The sequence below is a fragment of the Capra hircus genome, chromosome 10 (assembly GCF_001704415.2).
Source record: "Capra hircus breed San Clemente chromosome 10, ASM170441v1, whole genome shotgun sequence".
NCBI classification, from domain to species: domain Eukaryota; kingdom Metazoa; phylum Chordata; class Mammalia; order Artiodactyla; family Bovidae; genus Capra; species Capra hircus.
Window position 1 is genome coordinate 35,647,696 of NC_030817.1, and position 25,912 is coordinate 35,673,607.

Sequence of the window (25,912 nt, forward strand, 5' to 3'; positions counted from 1 at the left end):
CATTGAGTACATGATGCCATCCAGCCATCTCATCCTCTGTCGTCCCCTTCTCCTGTCCCCAATCTCTCCCAGCATCAGAGTCTTTTCCAATGAATCAACTCTTTGCATGAGGTGTCCAAAGTACTGGAGCTTCAGCTTTAGCATCATTCCTTCTAAAGAAATCCCAGGGCTGATCTTCAGAATGGACTGGTTGGATCTCCTTGCAGTCCAAGGGACTCTCAAGACTCGTCTCCAACACCACAGTTCAAAACATCAGTTCTTGGCGCTCAGCCTTCTTCACAGTCCAACTCTCACATCCATACATGACCACAGGAAAAACCATAGCCTTGACTAGATAGACCTTAGTCGGCAAAGTAATGTCTCTGCTTTTGAATATGCTATCTATGTTGCTCATAACTTTTCTTCCAAGGAGTAAGCGTCTTTTAATTTCATGGCTGCAGTCACCATCTGCAGTGATTCTGGAGCCCAAAAAAATAAAGTGTGACACTGTTTCTACTGTTTCCCCATCTATTTGCCATGAAGTGATGGGACCAGATGCCATGATCTTCATTTTCTGAATGTTGAGCTTTAAGCCAACTTTTTCACTCTCCTCTTTCACTTTCATCAAGAGGCTTTTTAGTTCCTCTTCACTTTCTGCCATAAGGGTGGTGTCATCTGCATATCTGAGGTTATTGATATTTCTCTCAGCAATCTTGATTCCAGCTTGTGTTTCTTCCAGTCCAGCATTTCTCATGATGTACTCTGCATAGAAGTTAAATAAGCAGGGTGACAATATATAGCCTTGACATACTCCTTTTCCTATTTGGAACCAGTCTGTTGTTCCATGTCCAGTTCCAACTGTTGCTTCCTGTCCTGCATACAGATTTCTCAAGAGGCAGGTCAGGTGGTCTGGTATTCCCATCTCTTTCAGAATTTTCCACAGTTTCTTGTGATCCACACAGTCAAAGGCTTTGGCATAGTCAATAAAGCAGAAATAGGTGTTTTTCTGGAACTCTCCTGCTTTTTCCATGATCCAGCGGATGTTGGCAATTTGATCTCTGGTTCCTCTGCCTTTTCTAAAACCAGCTTGAACGTTAGGGAGTTCACAGTTCACGTATTGCTGAAGTCTGGCTTGGAGAATTTTGAGTATTACTTTACTAGCATGTGAGATGAGTGCAATTGTGCGGTAGTTTGAGCATTCTTTTGCATTGCCTTTCTTTGGAATTGGAATGAAAACTGACCTTTTCCAGTCCAGTTTGGAAAACTGCTGAGTTTTCCAAATTTGCTGGCATATTGAGTGCAGCACTTTCACAGCATCATCTTTCAGGATTTGAAACAGATCAACTGGAATTCCATCACCTCCACTAGCTTTGTTCGTAGTGATGCTTTCTAAGGCCCACTTGACTTCACATTCCAAGATGTCTGGCTCTAGATTAGTGATCACATCATCATGATTATCTGGGTCATGGAGATCTTTTTTGTACAGTTCTTCTGTGTATTCTTGCCACCTCTTCTTAATATCTTCTGCTTCTGTTAGGTCCAGACCATTTCTGTCCTTTATCGAGCCCATCTTTGCATGAAATGTTCCCTTGGTATCTCTAATTTTCTTGAAGAGATCTCTAGTCTTTCCCATTCTGTTTTAGTTAGATTGGGATATAGCTCAGTTGATAAAGAATCCCCCTGTAATGCTGGAGACCCTGGTTTGATTCCTGGGTCAGGAAGATCCTCTGGAGAAGGGATTGGCTACCCACTATTGGCTACCCACTATTAGCTACCCGATATTCTTGGGCTGCCCTTGTGGCTCAGCTGGTGAAGAATCTGCTTGCAATGTGGGAGACCTGGGTTTGATCCCTGGGTTGGGAAGATCCCCTGGAGAAGGGAAAGGCTACTCACTCCAGTATTCTGGCCTAGGGAATTCCATGGACGTTATAGGCCATGGGATCACAAACAGTCTGACATGACTGAGCGACTTTCACTCACTCACTCAAAGGCCTGAACTTGTTTATTCTTTCTTATGATGAGCTTTTATATAAGTGCTAAAGTACTTTTGTACCAAAAAAAGCTATGAGGCCATCACTAGTACATCTGAATTTCTTATTACAAATTTTTGTTATACATTTTTATTGTTGTGCAGTGTTCCATGGAGCACACATGTTTTACCAATCACCTGCCATTGTTGACCATTTAGTTTGTTTCCAAGTTTTAACTATTATAAAAAGGAAACATAATGAAAACAATCTTCCTATGCATTTTCCTATTTGAGGCATTTTGTATTTCATTAGAAGAAATTCCCAGAAGTTTTATTACTGGATAAAATAGTATGAAAATATTTTAGACTCTTGATATTGCCCAGTTGCTCTTTGAAAGGCTCTTAACCAATTTGCACTCATTCCAGAATGGATGAAAATTTCCATTTTACCCAGCATGGGCCACTTGCTAATGTAACAAAGCCTTTATTCTTTATTTCAATGTGTGTGTCTATATATTTGTCTATATATATATTTGTCCCTGGCTTATATTTTAAGAAAACCTCCCCAAGAGAAGAGCAGTAGTCTTGACTAAAAGTTGGCCAAGCACTGAGTCCCTTTTCTTTGGCCCCTGGAGAGCTTGTGCTCTGATGGCAAAGTCCCAGGAAAAGAACCCCAAGGAAATATGCACTAAAGAAAAGAGGCCTCTCTGTTAAGGCTTCAGGCCAAATGGGCACCTCCTAGGGAGGGGCCCTTCTCCTCCGGCTGCCTTGGGTTGGAAGTGACCCAAAGAACCAAAAGCACATGACCCCAAAGAGAAAAAACAGGAGAAAAACCTGTTATGCATATCCAGGAGCTGCGAGTCTCTGCCAAAATTCTGGGTGAATCTACTCCCCAGTCCTTGATCCTGACTCATAGAAGCCTCTGGCTGTGCTGACCACGCCCAGCAGATGTGCCTCCTTCATACCCCACCCCTGTAGCCTTGGCTTTTTTTAATTATTTTTAAAAAATTGATGCTATATATTTATTTTTTATTTGGCTGCATGGGATCTTAGTTGCAACATGCAGAATCTTCGTTGTCATGCAGGATCTTTCTCTTTGGGGCATAGACCCTCTAGGTGTGGCACACAGGCTTCGTTGCTCTGTGGCATGTGGGATCTTAGTTTTCTGACCAGGGATCCTACCCATGTGCCCTGTATTACAAGGCAGATTCTTCACCACTGGACTACCAAGGAAGTCCCCGCACTGGCTTTCGAGTTTTTTTTTTTTTAATCACTAAAGAGCTACTGCTGCTGCTAAGTCACTTCAGTCATGTTCGACCCTGTGCGACCCCATAGACGGCAGCCCACCAGGCTCCCCCGTCCCTGGGATTCTCCAGGCAAGAACACTGGAGTGGGTTGCCATTTCCTTCTCCAATGCATGAAACTGAAAAGTGAAAGTGAAGTCGCTCAGTCATATCTGACTCTTAGCGACCTCATGGACTGCAGCCTACCAGTCTCCTCCATCCATGGGATTTTCCAGGTTAGAGTACTGGAGTGGGGTGCCATTGCCTTCTCCAAAAGAGCTGCTGGTACAGCATAAATAATAAAAACAGGAATGCCAAATTTGGAATGTTCCTCCTCACCTACTTCAATTCCCTTTCCTAGATGTAACCTGGTGAATGTGCATTCTTCTAGATCATTTACCAATACTGGCATGTGGGAGACTGTGGGGGTGAGCATACAGGATTTTTTTAATATATAAATGGAATCATGCTTTATGTAGTCGTCTCCAGCTTGCCTTTATCATTTAACATTAAAGTGTAGACCGTTTTCTGTGTTATTTAATGTGGAGCTGCCTCCTTATTTTCATGGCTGCATGATAACCCATTGTATGTAACGATAGCATCATTTAACACATCGTGCCGTTGGAGGCTTTGCTTGCTTCCCATTTCTCTGTGACGACAATGCTGCAGTGAATTCCTTTGGGTCCATGTTGTTGTGCCATCTACTGACTTTGAGTGTTGCCACTGCCAGAAAACCCCTGGCTCCAACTATTCATACCCCAGGGTATCTCTGCTCCTCCGGGACTCATTTAAACCCTGGAGGAGCACCACCAGGCTCAGTCTTGACCTCTGCTCTCGCCCTATTGTTTTGCTGTTGTAGTCGCAGTACACATTATGGCCCAACTTTCAGAGTCCTGACAACCCCACCACGTCAAAGTGCAAGTGTTGGTCATTCAGTTGTGTCCAGCTCTTTGCGACCCCATGAACTGGGGTCCTCTGTGTCCCACCAGGCTCCTCTGTTCATGAAAGTCGCCAGATAAGAATACTGGAGTGGGTTGCCATTCCCTTCTCCAGCAGATATTCCCGACCCGGGGATTGAACCTGGGTCTGCAGGTGGATTCTTTACCATCTGAGCCACCAGGGAAGCTCACCACATCATGGAAAGGTGCAAAAAGCACAGCTAGTGTCCCTCTGACTATTGGGAGGGAAAAAGAAGGCCAGCTACCCCAAATGCAATCAAGCTGGAGGAGGTATCAAAGTGGTTTTTAAGATTTCCACTCTTACATCTCGAGATGGATTGAGTCCGAAACAGCAGTAATCACTGACGGTAGGAGACAGAAGCAGCTGAAGCGGTGTGAGAAACTCTCCAAAGCAGCAGGGGGAGCCAGGGTGTGTGTGTGTTTGTGTGGGTGTGTGTGTGTAGCCCTAGACCAAATGTCCTTGGCCCATGGATGAAGATAGCCAATCCTTGATCTAACATGTTGTTGTACTTTTGTCCTTTAAGATTTTCAAGCCCCCTCATCCTGTTAGAAGCAATAAGGGCTGATGAGAAGCAGGCTGTGCTCTGGGCAACAGGAAATCTGGTTCCGTTTATGAGCTCATCAGGCCCTGCCATGGAATTTTGAGCAGCTTCAGGTTGCTGCCCTGTGTTTTGTGTTTTGAGACTCTCTTGTCTAGAGGTGCCATCTGCATCTTTGGGGTGCAGGGATTAGATTTCTTGTTCTGTTTTCCCTGCAAGGTAGTGCTAGTGTTAAAAGCGAGACAGGCAGGGAAGCTTTGCCATTTGGAGATGTTTGCTGGGTTTGACTTACCTGCTTGCATGCTTCCTTTTTTACTTTCTGGACACCCCAAATGAACATATGTTTGTAGTAGTGGAGGCTGGGGATGAACTTCCTGTGTGGCAGCCCTCCTGAAATGCATTTTTGCACGCACAAAGGCAAAGGCAGATGTTGACCTGCTCTCTCAACCCTTCGAGAACTCTCTGGGGAATGGTGATGTGGTCACTGTTGGAGTCGAGCAACAAACAAGTCTGCTTTCATCAGGGATGAGCCACATTTGAGCAGTAATAAAGTTGCTCATGGAAAAGTTATTTAACTTTTTATATCCAGCTTGGCGAATTTATGCAAATTGACACCCCTGTCCCACTCTGATGACTACTACCTAGGCCCAGAAGTAGAACATTACCGGCACCCCAGTAGACCTCTGTGTCCCCGTCCCAGTTACTAGTAGTGGTATAACCGCTAACATGTCCGACTCTTTGCAATCCCATGGACTGTAGCCTGCCAGGCTCCTCTGTTCATGGAATCAAACCCAGGTCTCCTGCATTACAGGAAGATTCTTTACCATCTGAGCTAACAGGGAAGCCCCAACCTTTCAATATTTTGTATTAATTTGGCTGTTTTGAACTTTATATAATTTGTGAAATTTTTTGCATTTTGCATAAATCTTGTTCATTTATTCTCATTACCACATGGAATTCATGATAGAAATATACCACAGTCTACTTATCCATTCTGTGTCGGTTGGTCTTGGGGTTGGTTTCCCTTTGGGGCCAGTTCACGGTATTCTACTATGAACAGTATTGCATACACTTTTGGTGCCTGTGTGCATGCGTTTCCGCTGTATACATTCCTCCAAGTGGAATTGCTGGGTCATGGGGTTTGCATACATTCAGCTTTTAATAGACCTTGGAAACAGCAGTGCTGAGGGTTAGGAATGTGTTTTTGATAGGGGACAGAGCGCAAGGCTATCGGGCCCCAGGCATCTAGTCCCCTCCCAGGCTTAAATTATAGGGAGCCAGAGCAAATCATTCACCCTCTGTGTTTCCTCAGCTGTAAAGTGGAAATAATCAGTATCTGCTCTGTTCCTTGCTGTGGGTGGGAAAGCCCTCTCTGCAAAATCTCAAGTTGCATGAATGGAAGCTGTCATTAACATGGAAGCAGGGGAAGGAGGCTTTTAATTATTAACGAGAACTAAAGAACTATACTTATGTGAATTTCCATTTCCAATTAAAAATCCAGAGATTAGATTAACTGCTCTGCTAGGCCAAGTGGTTTTGCCAGAGGGGCCTGTAGTATTATTCTCTCAAACCTAAACACAGAGAGTAACCTCCCAAGCCTGCCTCCTCTGTATCTTACCAGAAGATTCCTTACCTGCTTGGAGGCCCAGTGATTTAGTCACTAAGTCGTGCCCAACTCTTTGCGACCCAGTGGACTGTAGCCCACCAGGCTCCTCTGTTCAGTGAATTCTCCAGGCAAGAATACTGGATGGGTTCCCAGTTCCTTCTCCAAGGGGTCTTCCCCACCAGGGGATCGAATCGAATCGAATCTGGGTCTCCTGCAGTGCAGGTGGATTCTTTACCAACTAAGTCATGGGGTCTTCCCAGTTCTTCCTGTCAGTCCCCAAATGCCTCAACTTCCTCCTTTCCTCTGCATCAGCCTGGATTTTCTTGATCTGAAAAAACCGTTTAGTGTGGCTCTGCCTAACTGCACCAGGGAAGGCAAAGGACATGTGGATTCTACGTCCTCTTGCATTATTGAACCTCAAGTTTCAGTGATGACAGGGAGGTGCTTTGGTCTCACAGTGAAGCTAAAAGTTTACAGGCATTTATTCTATCAAGGTTGTGCTATGCTAACTCAGGGGCTGTAAAAAATAATAATTAATTGAAAGTCATGTCAAAACCTCTTCCATCCTATTGGTTCCCAAGCAGATAGTCACACAAGTAGGTGGCAGTGCCCTCTTCTGGCCAAAGCCAGACTTGCACGGCTGTGGCTAAGGGGAGAGGCTTGTGACTGGGGTGCGGGGGCTGGTCGTCCACTTGGGAGCAGGCACATCTCAGGGTTAGTCTTGTGATAGTGGATCACATTTGGGAATCCACCCTCCCTTTCCTCTTTAAAAAGGAAAGATCACAACTATGATAGTTAATTTTATGTGTGGTTAACATTTAAATCGGTACTTTTCTACCTTCAAAATGCGGGTGGGCCTTTATCCTTAAGAGCAAATACTGAGGTTTCCCAAAGAAATTCTGCTTCATGGCCACAACAAAGAAACTCTGTGTTTCTAGTCTACAGATTTTAAATTCAATACTACAACATCAAAACTTTTTCCTGAATTTTCAACCTGCCCTACAAATTCCAGACTTGTCAGAGCCCACAGTCATGTGAGCCAAATCCTTAAAATAAAACTATGTGTGTGTATGTGTGTACAGTTGGCCCTTGAATAATGTGGAGTTTGAAGAGTGAAAGTGTTAGTTGCTCAGTCGTGTCTGATTCTTTGCAACCTCATGCCTATACCCTCCAGGCTCCTCCATCAGTGGAATTCTCCCAGCAAAAGTACTGGAGTGGATTGCCATTTTCTTCTCCAAGGGATCGAACCCAGGTCTCCTACACTGCAGTCAGATTGTTTACTGGGAGGGCTGTGCCGCCGCTGCCGCGCTGCGCGCCCCACGCGGGTGTGTGAGCGTGCCTCGTGTGACCCTCGGTGGTGCCCCTGGAGCGCTCCAGGTCGTCCCTCAGGTGCCTGAGGCCGAGCGGTGGTGTCGTTCCCCTCAGGGAACGTTCCCCGACCAGGGAAGATGAAACCATTATTATTGTCACAAAAGTAAGTTCAATAAATCTTGGTAATTATTTGAAACAGCAAAATTATTCTTTTAAGTCTTAATATGAGGCTCCCATAAAATTTAATCTTCATCATACAGCTTATCATCAATTAACAGTTGTTTGCCTTCTGACAATTTAGAAAAACTTTCACAAGATTATTTAATTGGTCAAAATCTGTTTTTTTTTTTTTTTTAATAGTGAAAACTTTTATACTTGGAATTAGCCGGCTGGACTCAGTTTAGATGATCCCAATTTTGCAGGCAACATCCAAAGCACCATAGGAGCCAGTCAAATATATGCCTTCTTCTCTCCGTTAGGCCTGACCAAGGTGTTGACCTCAGCCACATCAGTGTCGTAGAGCTTCTTTACATCCTGTTTCATGCGGTGCTTCTTGGCCTTGACATCCACAGTGAACACCAGTGAGCTGCTGTCGTCTGTTTCCTTCGCAGTTGATTGGGTGGTGAGGGGGAACTTGATGATGACATAGTGGTCAAGCTTGTTTCTCCTAGGGGCGCTCTTCCAAGGATATTTGGGCTGTCTCCTGAGCTGCAGTGTTTTGGGACTTAGGAAGGTGGGTTATGTCCAGATCTTTTTTTGGGGGGAGCTGTGGGTGCCTTTCAACACTGCTTTCTTAGCCTTCGAAGGCTTTGCTTTGGCTTCAGCTTTGGAGCAGCAGGGGCTTGCTTCCTTGCCCTCAACGCCATCTTTGAGCAGTCAAGATCTGTTTTGCTTTTTTTTTTTTTAATTGGAGGATAATTGCTTTACAATGTTGTGTTGATTTCTGACATACATCAACATGAATCAGCCATAGGTATACGTATGTCCCTTACCTCTTGAACCTCTCTCTCCCACCTCCCACCCCTCTAGGTTGTCACAGAGCACTGAGTTTGAGCTCACTGCATCATATAGCAAATTCCCACCAGCTACTCTCTCAATTCATCCCACCCTCTACTTCACCACTATCTCCACAAGTCTGTTCTCTATGTCTTCATCGTCTGTTCTCTATGTCTGCATCTCTCTTCAGTTCAGTTTAGTTCAGTCACTCAGTCGTGTCTGACGTTTTGCAACCCCAGGGATTGTAGCACGCCAGGCTTTCCTGTCCATCACCAACTCCCAGAGCTTGCTCAAACTCATGTCCATCAGGAGTTGGTGATGCCATCCAACCATCTCATCCTCTGTTGTCCCCTTCTCCTTCTGCCTTCAATCTTTCCCAGCATCAGGGTCTTTTCCAATGAGTCAGTTCTGCACATCCGGTGGCCAAAGTATTGGAGTTTCAGCTTCAGCATCAGTCCTTCCAATGAATATTCAGGACTGATTTCCTTTAGGATTGACTGGTTTGATCTTCTTGCAGTACAAAAGACTCTCAAGAGTCTTCACCAATACCACAGTTCAAAAGCATCCAATTCTTCTGTGCTCAGCTTTCTTTATAGTCCAACTCTTACATCCATACACGACTACTGGAGAAACCATAGCTTTGGCTAGATGGACCTTTGTTGGCAAAGTCATGTCTCTGCTTTTTAATAAACTATCTAAGTTAGTCATAGCTTTTCTTCCAAGGAGCAAGCATCTTTTAATTTCATGGCTGCAGTCACCATCTGCCGCGTTTCTATTGCTGCCCTGCAAAGAGGTTCATCAGTACCATTTTTATAGATTCCATATATATTCAATAATGTATGGTATTTGTTTTTCTCTTTCTGATTTACTTCACTCTGTATAACAGTCTGTAGTTCATCCACCTCATTAAAACTGACTCAAATGTGTTCCTTTTTATGGCTGAGTAGTGTTCCATATATATGTACACAGCCTCTTTATCCATCCATCTGTCGATGGACATCTAGGTTGCCTCCATATCCTAGCTATTGTAAATAGTGCTGCCATGAACACTGAGGTACAAGTGTCTTTTTCAATTATGCTTTTCTCAGGGTTTATGCCCAGGTAGTGGGATTGCTGAGTCATATAGTAGTTTTAATTCTAGTTTTTAAGGAATCCCCATACTGTTCTCCATAGTGGCTGTATCAGTTTACATTCCCACAACAGTGCAAGAGGATTCCCTTTTCTCCACACCCTCTCCGGAATTTGTAGATTTTTTAATGATGGCCATTCTGACTGGTAAGACCTGTTTTTAAAGTTAGCTCAATGGTTATATTTAGGTGGAGGGATTTTTATTTATATATGTGTATGTGTGTGTGTGTGTGTGTGTGTGTGTGTGTATTGTGTTTCCTCCAGTGATTCATCAGAAGGACCCATGAGACCTAGTAGCAGGTTATACTCACTGAGATTTATGATAGCAAAGGTTCAGAGCAAAAGCAGCAGGAGGAAGATATGCATTAATGGGATCCAGAGAGAGTCCACCCAGGCTTCCAATGTCCTTCCTTATCTGAGGTCACACAGGAGTACTCTTTCACTGTTGACCACGGACTCATCTGTGAACTGTCTTTGCCCCTAGAAGCCTTGTGAGTGTCAGAGTCCAAAGTTTTTATGGGGAGCTGGTCACATAGGTATCTCCTGTTATGCAACCAACCATGAGAAGGCAAACTCAGGACCCTAACAATGAAACCAGGTGCAGACCGTCGATTTTTATGTTAGTGCAAAGCAACCTGACAAGCAGGTAATGATATGGTCCATTGCTCCAGGTGTATATAACACACCCATCAATCACTAACAGAAAGAACACTCTAAGGCCACATTCCCAGGAGTTGGGTAAGGGTTAATCACGGGTCCCTTGAATACAGGTAGTGAGTAGGCAACCAGACCTGCTGAGTTAACTCTTTTCTCACAGTCTGTATTTCCTTAAATGTCTATGATTAACCTCTATTATTTAATCAGAAAAGTAACTATTAATATAAAGGCATCCATAGTTAATGATTTTCCTTTTTAGTCATTTAATGATGCTACTTTATGATCTCAGTATGCTTCCCTGTAGTCAGCAGAGCTGCTGAGAGAAGTAAAGTCACCCTACTAGACACTTCCTGGATGGCCAGCAGAGCCTTCATACTCTGAGAAAACCATAACAGGCTGGGACAGAGCACGGGAGACCTAGAGGGAACCATAGCAATACCTAGTTCAACTTCCCCACCTTAGAGATGAGGCAGTGGGAATACTAAGCAGTGAAAGGACTCGCCCAAGGTTCTAATTTAGGTCTTTCAATTAAAAACCTATCTTCATATTCCTGAAATGGGAAAAGACAATGTTTGATCAGTTGCTTCTGATTAACTTGGGCAGAACTGAAGGAGCCCTGCCTGAACTAAGTGTGTATGATCCAATCTCCTTTGGTTTACATAGAGGCTTCCCATCCCTTCCCACCAGCCCCTCCGTTCTCCAGTGGCCCTACAGAGGCACCAGGACTCTGTATCTAGAGCCTTGCCCATGTTATTCGGCCGGTGGTCTGGCTTAGTTTCAGCTTTACTAAAATTTCTCTCTCTTTCCCCGTCAGTGACTCTGTTATAGTTGGGAGATGGTATCTGTGGTGGCATCTGTCTCTCCGTGAGTGCGTGCTTAGTCAGTCATGCCCAACTCTGACTGCATGGACTGTAGCCTGCCAGGCTCCTCTATCCATGGAATACTCCAGGTAGGAATACTGGAGTGGGTTGCCATTTCCTCCTCTAGGAGAATCCTTCCAACCCAGGGATGGAACCTGCGTCTCCTGCGTTGGCAGGTGGCTCCTTTACCACTGAGCCACCTGGGAAGGCCATCCGCCTCACCACTGGGCTGCAAATTCCTTGAAGGCCTCTTGGAATCATGGTGTCCTGAGGGTATGATTACAGGCAGTGAAGTCAAGGGTTTGAGTTCTGGCTTAGCATCTCACTGGTTTATGTAATTTGAGTGAGTTACTTAATCGAAATAATACTGCCTCCCTTATAAAGTTACTGGGAACTAGTAACTTAATTAGCATATTGTTTACCATTCTAAAATGTTCAATGAAAAGTGAAAGTGAAGTCGCTCAGTTGTGTCCGACTCTTTGTGACCCCATGGACTGTTGCCTACCAGGTTCCTCCATCCATAGGATTTTCCAGGCAAGAATACTGGAGTGGGTTGCCACTTCCTTCTCCAGGAGATCTTCCCAACCTAGGGATTGAACCCGGGTCTCGCACATTGTAGGCAGATGCTTTACCGTCTGAGCCACCAGGGAAGTCCAAATGTTCAATAAATGTTGGCTATTATTTTTTTTAATAGGTATTACATTTATTTTGGCTAACTCTATTCTCTGATCTTTTTAAACAGTTTTATTGAAGTAATTGAGAGGTAACATACACTGTATATATTTAAAGTATATAATATTATAAGTTTTAACATGTACGCACCTATGAAACCATAATCAAGTTAATGAATAATACATCCATAATCTCCCAAAGTTTCCTTATATCTTTTTTTAATTTAAAATAGTTTATTGCTAAAAAATGCTAACTTTCATCTGAGCCTTCAGCAAATTGTCCTCTTGCTGGTAGAAGAAGGTCTTTCCTTATATCTTTTTGTAATCCCTTTATTTGTCCTCAGGCAATCACTATTCTTCCTCTATGGATTAGCTTCCATTCCTTAGAACTGTATATAACTGAAATCATATAGTGTGCGCTATACTTTTGGCTTTTCACTCAGCATTATTTTGAGTTTCATCCAGGCTCTTGAGTGTATCAGTGGCTCAGTTATTCTCCTCTGTTGAATTTATCAACTGCTAAGTAGATATACCACAATTTGTTTATATATTCACCTCCTGATGGACATTTGGGTTGTTTCTGGTTTTGAAATATTAGAAATAAAAATTCTGTGAACATTTGTTTACAAATCTTTGTATGGGCACATTCTTACATTTCTCCTGGGAATAGAATGGATAGATCATAAGGCAGGTAAAGATTAAATTTTTTAAAGAAATTGCCAAATTATTCTCCAAGTGTTTGTACCATTTTGCATTCTCCTCAGCAGTTTATGAGAGGTCCATTTGCTCTGCATCATTGATGACAGTTGGTATGATCAGTCTTTTTAATTTTGGATGTTCTAATAAGTGTGTAGTGGTATCTCTTTGTGATTTTAATTTTTATTTCCCTAATGACTAATGATGTTGAGTGTTTTAAAATATGCTTTTTTTTTGCCATCCATGTATCTTTTTGATGAATTATCTGTTCAAAGTATTTGCTCAATTAAAATTTTTTTTAATTTTTTAATTCTCTTTCTTTTTTCTTTTTGAAATCATGAGAATATGGTAACACATTTACAGGAGACTTGGTATTTGCACTGTTTCAATGGGGTTTTTGTTTTCTTATTTTTGAGTTTTGAGACTTTAAAATTCTTAAAGAAATACAATTTATTAGTTTTTTTATTTTAGGGATCATGCTTTTGTTATTCTTATCCAAGATCACAAAGATTTTCTCCTATACTTTCTTCTAGAAGTTTTATAGTTTTATGTTTAAGTCTGTAAATGTTAAGCTAACCTTTGTATATGGTGTGAAACATAAATCAGAGTAGTTTTTATCCCCCTTGGGTAGCCAATATTTCAGCAGTCTTAAGATAGTCCTTTCTCCGCTAAATCACTTTGTTGAGAAATCAATTTACCACATATGTATAGTCTATTTCCACACTCTATTTTTCCCCCAGTGATCTATCTTCATGCCAACACTACACTGTCTTGATTACTGTGTCTTTTCCACAGTCATTTAGCTATTCTAGGTCTTCATTTTCAAATAAAATTTAGAATAAGTTTGTCAAGTTTTACACAAAAACCTGCTGGGGCTTTGAGTAGAATAGCTTTATATGTAAATTCAAGAAGAACTGACATCTTAACAATACTGTCTTCTGGACCATCGAGGATCTATTCATTTGTTAAGGTCTCCTTTAATTTTTTTTAGCTATGTTTTGTGTTGATCGTTTTCAGTGTGCAGGACTTGGACTTCTTCTGTCAGTTTCATTGTTATATATTCGACATTTTTGGAACTAGAGTAAATGGTATGTTTTTTTTTTTTTTTTTTTTTTTTTTGCCATGCTGCAGGATCTTAGTTCCTTGACCAGGGATTGAATTCAGGCATGTGGCAATGAAGGTGCTGGACTGCCAGAAAAGTTCCAAAATGGTATGTTTTTTATTTTAATTTTCAATTGTTTGCTAATATAAGAAATTTGGTTGGTTTTTTATATATTGAACTTGTATCCAGCAGTCATGCTAACTCAGTTATTACTGAGAAGCTATTTTTGTAGACTCCATAGGATTTTCTTCATTGACAACCATGTCCTCTCTGAATAGACAGTTTTACTACTTCCTTTTCAATCTGATTGTGTTTTGTTTCTTTTCTTGCCTTGTTATACTGGCTTGAACCAGAACAGTGTTAAATAGAAGTGGTGAAAGCACACATCCTTCCCTTATTCCTGATTTTAGAGGGAAAACCTTCAGTCTCTTATCATTTAGTATGATGTTATCTGTAGATGCCCTAAAACAGATTGAGGAAGTTCCCTTCTATTCCTAGTCTGCTAGGAGGTCTTTTTTTTTTCTTTTAACCAAGAATCAATGTTGGATTTTGCCAGGTGATTTTCTGCATCTATTGATACAATTTAGACTTTTTCTTTTATAGTCCTTAATATGGTGAATTATATAGATGGCTATATATAAATAATAGCTTTACTAGGATGTAATTCATAGAGCATAAAGTTCACCCTTTTAGAAGGTACTATTCTGCAGATTTTACTGTATTTATAGAGTTGTGCATCCATTACCACAATCAAAATTCCATAACATTTTCATTCCCCCAAAGAGAAACTGTGTACCTACTAGGAGTCACCCTAATTTTCCCCACTGTCCCCAGGCCCTGGCAATCACCTATCTACTTCTATGGTTTTGCTAATTCTGGACATTTCGTATAAATGGAATCATTCCCAATGTGGTCTTTTGTGACTGGCTTCTTTGATTTGGATGTTTTCAAGGTTTATCTATGCTATAGCATATGTCAATATTTCATTCCTTTTTAGGTCTATTTTATGGTATGAATACACCACATTTTGTTTATCTGTTTATCAGTCGATGAATCTGGATTGTTTCCACATTTTGGCTGTCATGAATAATGCTGCTATGAACATTTGTGTACAAGTGTTTGTGTGAACATGTCTTCATTTTTCTTGAGTATATACCTAAGGAGTAGGATTACTGGATCATATAGTGACTCTGTGTTTAACATTTGAAGAAACCACCAGGCTGTTTTCCAAAGTGGCTGTATCATAATGGAAAGGTTTTACTGTTGTTGCTTTTATATTTCTGGCTGTGCTGGGTCTTGGCTGTGTGCGGGCTTTCTCTGGTTGCTGTGGGGGGGTGGGGGGGGCTACTCTCTAATAGTGGTGCGCAGGCTTCTTACTGCAGTAAGCCTCTGTTGTTTAGCACAGGCTCTAGGTGCATGGGCTTCAGTAGTTGTGACACCATGGGCCTGGTTGCCCCTCGGCATGTGGGATCCTCCCAGACCAGGGATCAAACCCATGTCCCCTGCATTGGCAGGTGGATTCTTAATCACTGGACCACCAGGGAAATCCCACAATGAGAAGGTTTTAAATTATAACTTCAATTTCCTTAAAAGATAGTGCTGTTTAGATTATTGTTTCTTCTTGAGTGAGGATTGATAGTTTATGTTTTCCAAGGAATTTGTCACTTTCATCTAAGTTGTTGAAATTATTGGCATGTGAAAGTCGCTCAGTGGTGTATGACTCTTTGTGACCCCAGATTGTGTAGTCCATGGAATTCTCCAGGCTAGAATACTGGAATGGGTAGCCTTTCCCTTCTCCAGGGGATCTTCCCAACTCAGGGATCGAGCCCAGGTCTCCTGCATTGCGAGCAGATTCTTTACCAGCTGAGCCACAAGGGAAGCCCAAGAATACTGGAGTGGGTAGCCTATCCCTTTTCCAGTGGATCTTCCCGACCCAGGAATCAAACCAGGGTCTCCTGCATCGCAGGTGGATTCTTTACCAACTGATCTATGAGGGAAGCCCTTATTGGCATAAAGTTGTTAATATTTCCTTATTCTTCTTTTAGAATCTGCAGAGTGTGTAAAAATGTCATCTCTCATTCCTGATACTGGTAATTTGTATTTCCTTTTTTCCCCCTGATCAGCCTGAAAGTAAAAGTGTTAGTCACTCAGTGATGTCCGACTTTTTGCGATTTCATGGGCTGTAGCCCTCCAGGCTCCTCTGTCCACGGGATTCTCTAGGCAAGAATACTGGAGTGGGTTGCTATTCCCTTCTCCAGGGGATCTTCCCAACCCAGGGATTGAACCTGGGTCTTCTGCATTGCAGGTAAATTCTTTACTGTCTGAGTCACCAAGGAAGACCCAAACTAGCCTAGGTTTATCAATGTCATTGATTAGATCAGCTAATTTAAAAAATCTGTGTGTGTGTGTCACTCTGTTATGTGGAAAATTATCTTCATCTAATAACAGCCTCTAAATATACTACTAGACAAGCTGTCCCAGAATTCATGGAATATAAAAGGTCACACAACAAACTGAAATGCTTGGATTACAAAGTTTATTAAATAGTCAATGTAAAGCATAGTATAAGAAACGGGTTAGAAAGAAGTCTATGGCAAGACAGGAAAATTGGAGTTGCTCCCAAGTGAGCTGACCAAATTATGCAATCAAGGATTTCTCTAATTTCTCCTTTGGAATAAACCCAGGGATGGACAGCCTATTCCCCAGTCAGCACAGTGCTGACAATGATTCTTCCACTAAATGGCTTATCGAGTGTGGCAAAGTCAGGCACTTTGAAGCATATTAAGGTTATAAAAAGAAGACTGCCTCTTACACCAGGCTGGGAAAATATTAGTTTAATGGGACCGCAGAAAACCCAGATCTCTATGAAAAGGATCTCCCTGATATGGTTACCCTGGATGGTCAAGAGAGCCTAAAGACTTGAAACTAAGTTTATTGGAGTCTCTGCATTTGTCAGTGGGAACACAGCTGACTTAATCTAGTAGATAAAACTGGGGGGAAGGAAGTAGAGCCAATCACAAGTCTTCCACCCTGTTGTGTGTGCTCTGTTTCACATCCTCCACCACATGGAGGCTTCTCTCATAGCTCAGTTGGTAAAGAATCCACCTGCAAAGAAGGAGACCCTGGTTCAGTTCCTGGGTTGGAAAGATCCCCTGAAGAAGGGAAAGGCTACCCACTCCAGTATTCTGGCCTGGAGAATTCCATGGACTGTATAGTCCATGGGGTCGCAAAGAGTTGGACATGACTGAGCAACTTTCACCATCCACATGGAGGCAAGTACCCCCACTCCTGGCCCTCCCTCCTGCACACAAGGGTTGCCCACTTGGCCCTCTTATATTGTCTTCCGGTCACCCTTCTCCCAATTTGTCTCCTGCCAAAGTCCTGCTCATCCTTCAGATGGCAGCTCAAATGTCATTGCCTCTGGCAAGCTTTACTTGACTCCTATATATTAAGTTATACTTTCCTTCCCGTCATTTATCACAAGTGTGAAAGTGAAAGTCGCTGAGTTGTGTCTGACTCTTTGTGAACCCATGGACTATACAGTCCTTGGAATTCTCCAGGCCAGAATACTGGGTTGGGTAGCCTTTCCCTTCTCCAGGGGGTATTCCCAACCCAGGGATAAAACCCAGGTCTCCCACATTGCAGGTGGATTCTTTACCAGCTGAGCCACAAGGGAAGCCCCTATCACAAGTGTAATTAATATTATTTAGTAGTTGTCTCCTCCACTAACTTGTGAGCTGTGTGAGAGCAGAAACTGAATACTTCACTATTAAATTACTAACATTTGGCAGAGTCAGTGGTTAATAAAAATAACAGTTGAATGAAAAACTCTTGGTGCTGATATATTTTTGCTCATTTAAGTTAGGGCTGTTCTGTCTGCCTTCGTCTTAGGTCAGAATCTTTTCAATTCCCTTTATCCAAGGCTCAGATCCTCTCACACACATTCCAAGAAACGACCCTCTTATCTATTTCCTGATTCAAGTAGCCCATCACTGTATATGGGCTAAAATCTCTCATGTAATTTGGAGCAAAGGAGCCTTGGAAAAGTAGGGCTCTCTGTTTAAAAATGAGGTGTTCAGAGTTCCGAGTGGCCTGAGGCTCTGTAATGAATAGGTCTTGTGTACTCCCAAAGCCCAGCAGGAAGGAATGGTGTAGCTGTGGGCAGCCATGAAGTGAGTTGTGTTCCCAGGTATGCTGCTGCTGTCACTGGGAGTAATGCTGGGAAAGCTGTTCCAGGGTGGGGCTGGCCATTCTCTGGAATGTTGGGAACACAGGCTCCTCAGTGGTAGAATAGCTACACTCAACCTGTTTCAGTCACTTCCCCTCAGAGTACTTGCCTGCCTCTCATCCCACCGGAAACTCACTCATACAGTCCTTAGCCCACCCCAAAGTCAGCTGCTTTAAAACTGAGTAAAGACGGTAAAGAATCTGCCTGCAATGCGGGAGACCGGGGTTCAATCCTTGGATGGGGAAGATCCCCTGGAGAATGAAATAGCAACTCACTCCAGTATTCTTGCCGGGAAATCCCATGGACAGAGGAGCCTGGCAGGCTACAGTTCATGGGATGTCAGAGTTGGACACAACTGAGCAACGACCACATATTTACATGGGTGTGATTAGGAAACTGTGGCTGGAGCAAAGGAGCTGGAGGTAAGGACTGTCTCCCTCTTGTATTCCCCCCCCCCCCTTTTTTTTTCCTGCATTGGGGCTTCACTGTGGTGTGTAGGCTTTCTCTTGTTGTAGAGCATGGGTTCAGTTGGGTTCCAGGATGTCGGCCTCTCCAGTTGCCTTGAGCTGGGTTATTGCCCCATGGCACATGGGATCTAGTTCCCCACCAGGGATTGAACCCGCATCCCCTGCATTGCAAGGCACATTCTCAACTACCAGGGAATGTCCCAGACCTTTTCCTGAAGTGCCAGATGCCTTGAATGGAGACCTGCGTCACAGAGGGGAAAGAATGCAGCCGGGGGCACTCACAGAGCTGAATTTTATCCTGGGACTCAATGGGATAATGCAATTCAAGCCCTTCGGAGACTGTAGTGCTCGAAACATGATAGCTGTTCAACTATTAGGTGCTTCCTGGGTCTTCTCAGAGTCAACTGCGCCTCCTGCATCTGGAACATCACACTGGATGAAAACGGCCTGTTTACTTTTCTCTTTCCTCTGCTAGACTGTAACACATAGAAAAGATGCCTTCCAGGTTCCATGATACGTTCATATTTGTTGAGTGCCTATGACATCAAGCAGTAAATTCTTTACCTGGATTACTTTACTTAATTCTTAAAACCCTGTGGAGGTAGGAATTATTGTTATCATCCAATGTGATATATCTTGTTCTAGTCACTAAATTGTGTTCAACAGTTTTGCAACCCTGTGGACTGTAGCTCGCCAGGCTCCTCTAGACAGTGTATTAAAAAGCAGAGTCATTACTTTGCTGACAAAGGTCTGTCTGGTCAAAGCTATGGTTTTTCCAGTAGTCATGTATGGATGTGAGAATTGGACTATAAAGAAATCTTGAGTGCTGAAGAATTGATGCTTTTGAACTGTGGTGCTGGAGAAGACTCTAAAGAGTCCCTTGGACTGCAAGGAGAGCAAACTAGTCAATACTAAAGGAAATCAGTCCTGAATGTTCATTGGAAGGACTGATGCTGAAGCTGAAACTCCAATACTTTGGCCACCTCATGTGAAGAACTGACTCCTTGGAAAAGACCCTGATGCTGGGAAAGATTGAAGGCAGGAGGAGAGGGGGATGACAGAGGATGAGATGCTTGGATGGCGTCACCGACTCGATGGGCATGAGTTTGAGTAAGCTCTGGGAGATGATAATGGACAAGCCTGGCGTGCTGCAGTCCAGGGGCTTGCAAAGAGTCGGACATGACTGAACAACTGAAAACTGAACTGACTGAGGTTCCTCTGTCCATGGGATTTCCCAGGTAAGAATACTGGAGTGGTTTGCCATTTCCTTCCTTAGGGGATCTTCCTGACCCAAGAATTGAACCTGGATCTCCTGCATCTCCTGCACTGGCAGGCAGATTCTCTACCACCGAGCCACCAGTAAGTGGTATATACGCCTGGTCAGGTTCCAGAACCTGTGCTCTTTACACTGTGCAAATACGACCTCATCCTCAATCTAATTATGTTTCCCTCCCTTTTCTCCATTTATCCTGCCACCACCATGGAACATATCCTCCCAATCATCTCCTCCTGTGTGTGGGGACTGTCTTTACTCTAGGATTCTCTTTGTACTAAACTAACCCAATGCCTCATATAATCGGATGCTTTATAATCACTTCTCCACTTGCCTCATGCTGGGTTTAGGTATCTGTTATACTTTCACTAGACTGAGTGGGCCACTGGACAGACTCTATGCTTTTGTGGGGTTTTTTGGCCACACTACAGCATATAGGATCTTAGTTCCTTGACCAGGGATTGAACCTCTGCCCTCTGCAGTGGAAAAGTAGTGACCTAACCACTGGACCACCAGGGAGTTCCTGTGCTTTTGTGTTCTTAATGACAACCATCTGTTTCCTAAAGCAACTGAGATTTTGTTATTAGGAAAAAATAAAACATTGATACTAGGTATGACTGTATGCTACTGATATATATCTGAATTCTGGCCTTTCTACCTTTCTTAAAGAGGGTCTGTGTGAAACTGGGGTTTCCTTTCAGTATTATGTGCTCAGGCTCCATATGCTTTAGCATATAAATTGTACATCCCAAAGAGTATTACATATCTTTGGAGCCAAATAAAATAGAGTGAATACTCATGTATAGCCATCATCCCTATCAACAGAACAGTATCAGACTCTATCAAGTCCTCATGCACACATCTCAATTGCCTCTCCTTCCAACCGTCCCCCTGGTAAATGCTAATATGCTTTTCATTAAACAGAGTATGAGTTGCTTGAGAGCAATAATTTTCTAACCAATAAGTCAGATGTGAACCCCACGTACTTTGTTATGAAAGGTACTAGCAGCAAATGGATATTCAAACGAAGTATTTTGAGGTTTCACTTTCTATTCAAACATTTCATCAGATGTTTTCAGTGAGCTGTTTCCAGTTCTAACTTCACCACCACTGCGGCATAATAATGCACTAAGCACAGATGTGTCAACTAAATTGTGGTCAATGTGAAAATTTTATTTTTGCCACAGCAGGGGACATGTGCTTTTATGACAATGCTGTCAGAATGCTAAGCTAGGAAGATGCTGCAGGTGGTGAAGATCAGTATCCAAACCGTTGGTGTACCAGTACACCACCACCAAGGAGAAATGGTTTCCTCGACTCCAAGAACTTTGCCATGTAACCATGTGAGAAGACTTGAGAACTTGGTTGTGGCAGCAGAAATCCTTCTAACAGCTTGATGAAGACTAGTGTGGTAACACCTGAAGCGCTGAATCCTTACAGGAGCGCCACCAGTTTTGGTATTCAATGTGCCTCAAAACAAAAAAGATGGAAAACTACTACTCCTGCCAACTGTTACTCTAGATATTTCTGAAGTGGTTTAACAAGTTTTCGTCATTTATTTCCTGCCACTAATATACCCTATGTTGATAATTTCACTGTCCCCTCCCCTCTACTATCATTGTGAATGAGAAGCACTCCTATCAGCCCAGGACTGGAGATGAAATGCAGTTCTACCAGAGATTTGCTGTTTGTATGCAGCAGCTAAAGAGCCTCTGAAACTGGACGTAGTTTTCAGCATCACTCAGTTTGTGACAGGATTAAGTTAGGAAAGAACTTGGAGCTTTAAGGGAAATTGCTTCCAGAACGGGGGGGAAAAAAGACATTTGAGGCTATGAGGCTATGAGGCTATGAGGCAGAAACCTTTGGACAGATGCCCAGAAAAATAGGAAGCCTATTCCCATCTCTCCTTCTCAATATCTAGCATCTCTATTTAAAAAGTCACAGCTTCCTGGTCTAGGATCAGAATGTGCTCTTTTTGTTGGGAATTTTTTGAAGGCAATTATGGCTACAATTAAGTGAGATATTGTTCTTCACTTTAATAAGATGCAGTGTAAGTGGCACTCTAGATAATATATGTGAAGGAAAAGTCAATTATATGCTGAAACATGTTTTTTTTAGGATGATTTTTTATCTCAGGAAACAAACATGGAAAATCTCCATTTGCATTCCAGTAGTCAAGATAACCATATAATTTATCCTTAAATCCAGACCCTTTTGAGACTACAAGGAGAGTGCTATTAATAGTTACACCTGGGCAACATAAACCAGAGTTGTCTCAGGCAAACTGGCATGTATGATCACTTATAATGCCTCCTTTGTGTTTAATAAACATACCAACACAGTGTACATTTTAGCCTTCAAGCTTGACTGATTCTGATTTTACCAAGGTCTTTTAATTTGCCTGATTTCCTGGTGGCTCAGACTGTAAAGTGTCTGCCTACAATGCAGGAGACCTGGGTTCAATCCCTGGATGGAAAAGATCTCTTCGAGAAGGAAATGGCAACCCACTCCAGCATTCTTGCTTCGAAAATCCCATGGATGGAGGAGCCTAGTAGGCAATAGTCTATGGGGTCGCAGAGTCGGACATGACTGAGCGACTTTTATTTGTTCTTAGTTGCATGTGAGACCTGATTCCCTGACCAGGGATCGAACCCAGGCCCCCTGCATGGGAGCAGAGTCTTAGCCATTGAACCACCAGAGAAGTCCTGACAATCTGATTTTTTTAAAAAAGCATTTATACAGATACTGTATATTATTAGATGTGTAATCTTTTAGTTATGCTAATATACTAAATAGAATCATTTGGCTAGAGGTAAGAATGTTCCACTTTTCCCTCTTGGTACTTTGAGCATTATCATCTGTTTTACAGATAAGGTAAATCAGCACAGGAAGCTAGTCAATTGCGCCAAATCACACTGCCAGGCTGAGCTCAAGGCTAAAAGCTCTGTGCATGAATCCCCAGCAATTGTGCTGCTCACTGAATCATGAACAGCTACATTCTAGAATTTGATCAGATTTCTATTACATACTCACCAGAAGTGGAGATTTATTACCACCTTTCAGATGAGAAGTTTTGTGAAGTTTGTAAACAGGCTTTTCTTAGTTCAGGTCAATCGTCTTCATTCCCCTTCTATAAACAGACCAAGATCCAGTCCTGATCATTTGTCCTGTAGTTTGGTGTTTTTTTGTAAAGATTTCTTTGGGCATTCAAGAAGGGATCCAGGTATTCATTAAGTTTAGCACTTGGGATTTTTCTGTGTTGCAGTAACTAAGTAACAGTTAAGAGGTTTTAACTTAGCATGTCCTGTATTGGCAAGTTTAAAAAAAGAACTGTCAGGCCATACTTGGCAGAACCTCCCTTGGACTCTCCCACCCTCTGTAGAGTTCCTGTACATCTTGGCTGCTCATCTACTAGTAACAGAGACCTCTTTTGTCTCAGCCACTCTGACAGCCTTGTCCAAGCCTTTGCTTGGGGGCAGATGGATAACCAGTGTCTTCAATAATCGGTAGGGCTGACACTAGTGATTCGATCATCCAAAACCTTTTGCTAACAATTCTCACATCCATATTTAACCTACTTCAAAATGCTACACCTCTGAAGATTGTTTATGAAAATACAACTCAGTAAGTTAGCTGTTTAAGAACTGTGCTTATTTACCAAACTGCAAGGATATACATTTCAAACACTAGCTTTTTAAAGTATCTGATGAAACTCATTCAGTGACATAAACTGTGTGAAAGGTATGAAAGTGAAAGTTAGTCGCACAGTTGTGTCTGACTCTTTGCGACCCCATGGACTATAGCCTTCCTGGCTTCTCTGGCCATGGAATCCTCCAGACAAGAATACTGGATTGGGTTGCCATCTCCTTCTCCAGGGGATCTTCCCGACCTGGGGATCAAACCCGGATCTCCTGCATTGCAGGCAGATTCTTTACCAACTGAGCCGCTAGGGAGGCCTATGTGAAAGGTTTGCTATGTAACATTCAATGTTATATGGATTTGACTTCCCAGATATACAGTTTTGGAAGCAGTGCTACAGCACTGAGGCAACCATGGCAGGCACATGTGAGATGGAGAAGCTGTTCTTAGGAAAGCTGCATTTTGCAGCAAAGCAGAGCAGAGTAAAACTCTGCCATCAGTCACACCTGACTGTACTCAGTTCCGTAACATACCAGGTTAGGCTGTCTCTACCTCTTAGCTGTAGTTTCATTATCTAGAAAATCAAAACTAAAAACTGACCTTTAGTTTTGTTGTAACTTAAATTCCAGGTGTTAAGAATTCAGTGGGCCAAAGTATATAAAATGTACATTAGAGCTGTCATTATCAGCTCCCAGGAAATAAAACTGGTTAAGTAGGACAATACATGAAGCTCAGTTTAACTTGGCCTCTTTATCTAAAAAGTTAACCAGATGAGTGTCTTCCTAACCTCCCCATAGCTTTGGAAATCTACTCAGTGGTGTCTTAAGGGGACAAGAACAGGTCAGGATGTGCACCGAAAGAGACAGAGGTCTAGACTGATAATCAAGGAACTGCATATATAAAGGTATCTGGTACTGGGTATCTGAGCAAGGTATAATCTAGTGGACACAATCTTTAAGTCTTGATGCCATTCTCATGTAATTAGACCTTGGGGTTTACTTAACCTCTTTTAAAGATATTCTCACCCCTAAAAAAGGCTCTTTTTATCTGTCTTACAAAGCAAAAACTTATCTTGAGTGACACTAACACTTTAAGCATAGCTTAGAAATCTAGATGGAGGGAGATTCTACTGTAATCTGATCTCAGGTAATCTCAACTAGATGTGGTCTAAAATAGCTTTAAAAGTTTAAAAGGAGCCAAACTTTCTGTCCCCTCAAACACCTTATCTGTGTTATAAACGAAATTGTGCCCCCTTTTCCCCCCTAATCCATGTTTAAGTCATAAGCTGCAATGTAATGGTTTATGGAGATAGGACCTTTACAGTGGGAACAGTGTCCATTTAAGAGTCCGCTGAGAGCTTTCCTCTCTACGTGGGAGCAAACAGTGAGGAGCTGCTAGCCAGGAAGCGGCTCCCACCAAGTAACCGTATCAGCTGGCATCTTGATCACAGACTTCTTAAATTCCAGAACCGTAAGAATTTCTCGTTTGAGCCATCCAGTCTATGATCCTTTGTTACAGCAGCCCAAACTGACCTATAGTGGAACTGTGGAACTGCTTCAGGGAAAGCAGAGAGGAACCAAGCTGAACCTGCTTTGTCTTCATTCCTGGAATCTCTGAGAATTAACACAAAAACCTGCCCCCATGAGAATAATGTTCAGATGCTGTAGGAACAAACTCTAGGACCAAATTCTCTTCCGGTATTAGAACTCTATTGCACTGTCTTGTCTAAAGTGTGCTTATATTAATAGTTAGGATTCTACTTTACTTTAGAGATCTGTGGCAAAGGGACTAGTGCTAACTTTTAATATGGTGATGAAACTGTTTGTGTGAGATATCCAGGCAAGAACATGTTTGCCAAAGGAATGTCATTTCATGATGGGAAAACCTCCCAGCCCTGCTCCAGAGTGGTCTTATATTTCACTACCTATTTCACAGCTCCACTTTAAGTGGGTCCTTTTAGGAGATATGAGTTAAGACATCAAATGCAAATTAAAAAAAAACCAAACACTTTTTTTTTTTGAGGGGTCCAAAGCAAAAAGCAGAAATCCTTTTCAAAAACAGAATATACCACAAATTATTTCACTCATTTATAGCCCCACTCATATCGGGTTTCAAGAAATGCTAGCAAACCCCCTGTGGACAGAAAGCAGCAACTATATGCCAAGTTAACAATGTGACCCTTATTGCAGACACAGCAGCATCTTTTGTAGAGGAAAGGAGGGGTGTGCGGCAGCAGGGGCAGACAGGGAAGGCTCCCTGATTTCATGTGCACAGATAACCTGGTTACAAAGAATAGGCCAGCCTTAAAGGGAGGAGAGGGGATCCTCACCAGGGACACTGCGTGGCTGAAAGATGGGTTTGTGGAGGAGGCATGTTCCCAGGCAGCCTTAGTGAATGCAGGTCACATGAAGTGGGGATGTCCCCTCAGGCTGTTTTTCTTTCTTTATGACAACAAATTTGTAGTTAATTAGGCTCTGGACTTTTTCTGGGAAGCCCAGAATTGGGCCTAAAGATTAAAGTAAGTGAAAAAAACTGCGAAACCATGAAAA

At 42.5% G+C, this 25,912-nt stretch overlaps 1 long non-coding RNA gene and 1 pseudogene across 1 annotated transcript in view; one reads left to right on the plus strand and one right to left on the minus strand.

Annotated features, from left to right (window-relative positions):
* Positions 1 to 22,072, plus strand: part of LOC102185573 — a 49,536-nt gene extending 27,464 nt beyond the window's left edge. Inside the window, exons 4-5 of the long non-coding RNA XR_001918671.1 lie at positions 13,786 to 13,864; positions 20,912 to 22,072. This is a non-coding gene — a long non-coding RNA (uncharacterized LOC102185573). The remainder of the gene's footprint in view (positions 1 to 13,785; positions 13,865 to 20,911) is intronic.
* On the minus strand, positions 8,047 to 8,512 carry LOC106502561 (annotated as a pseudogene).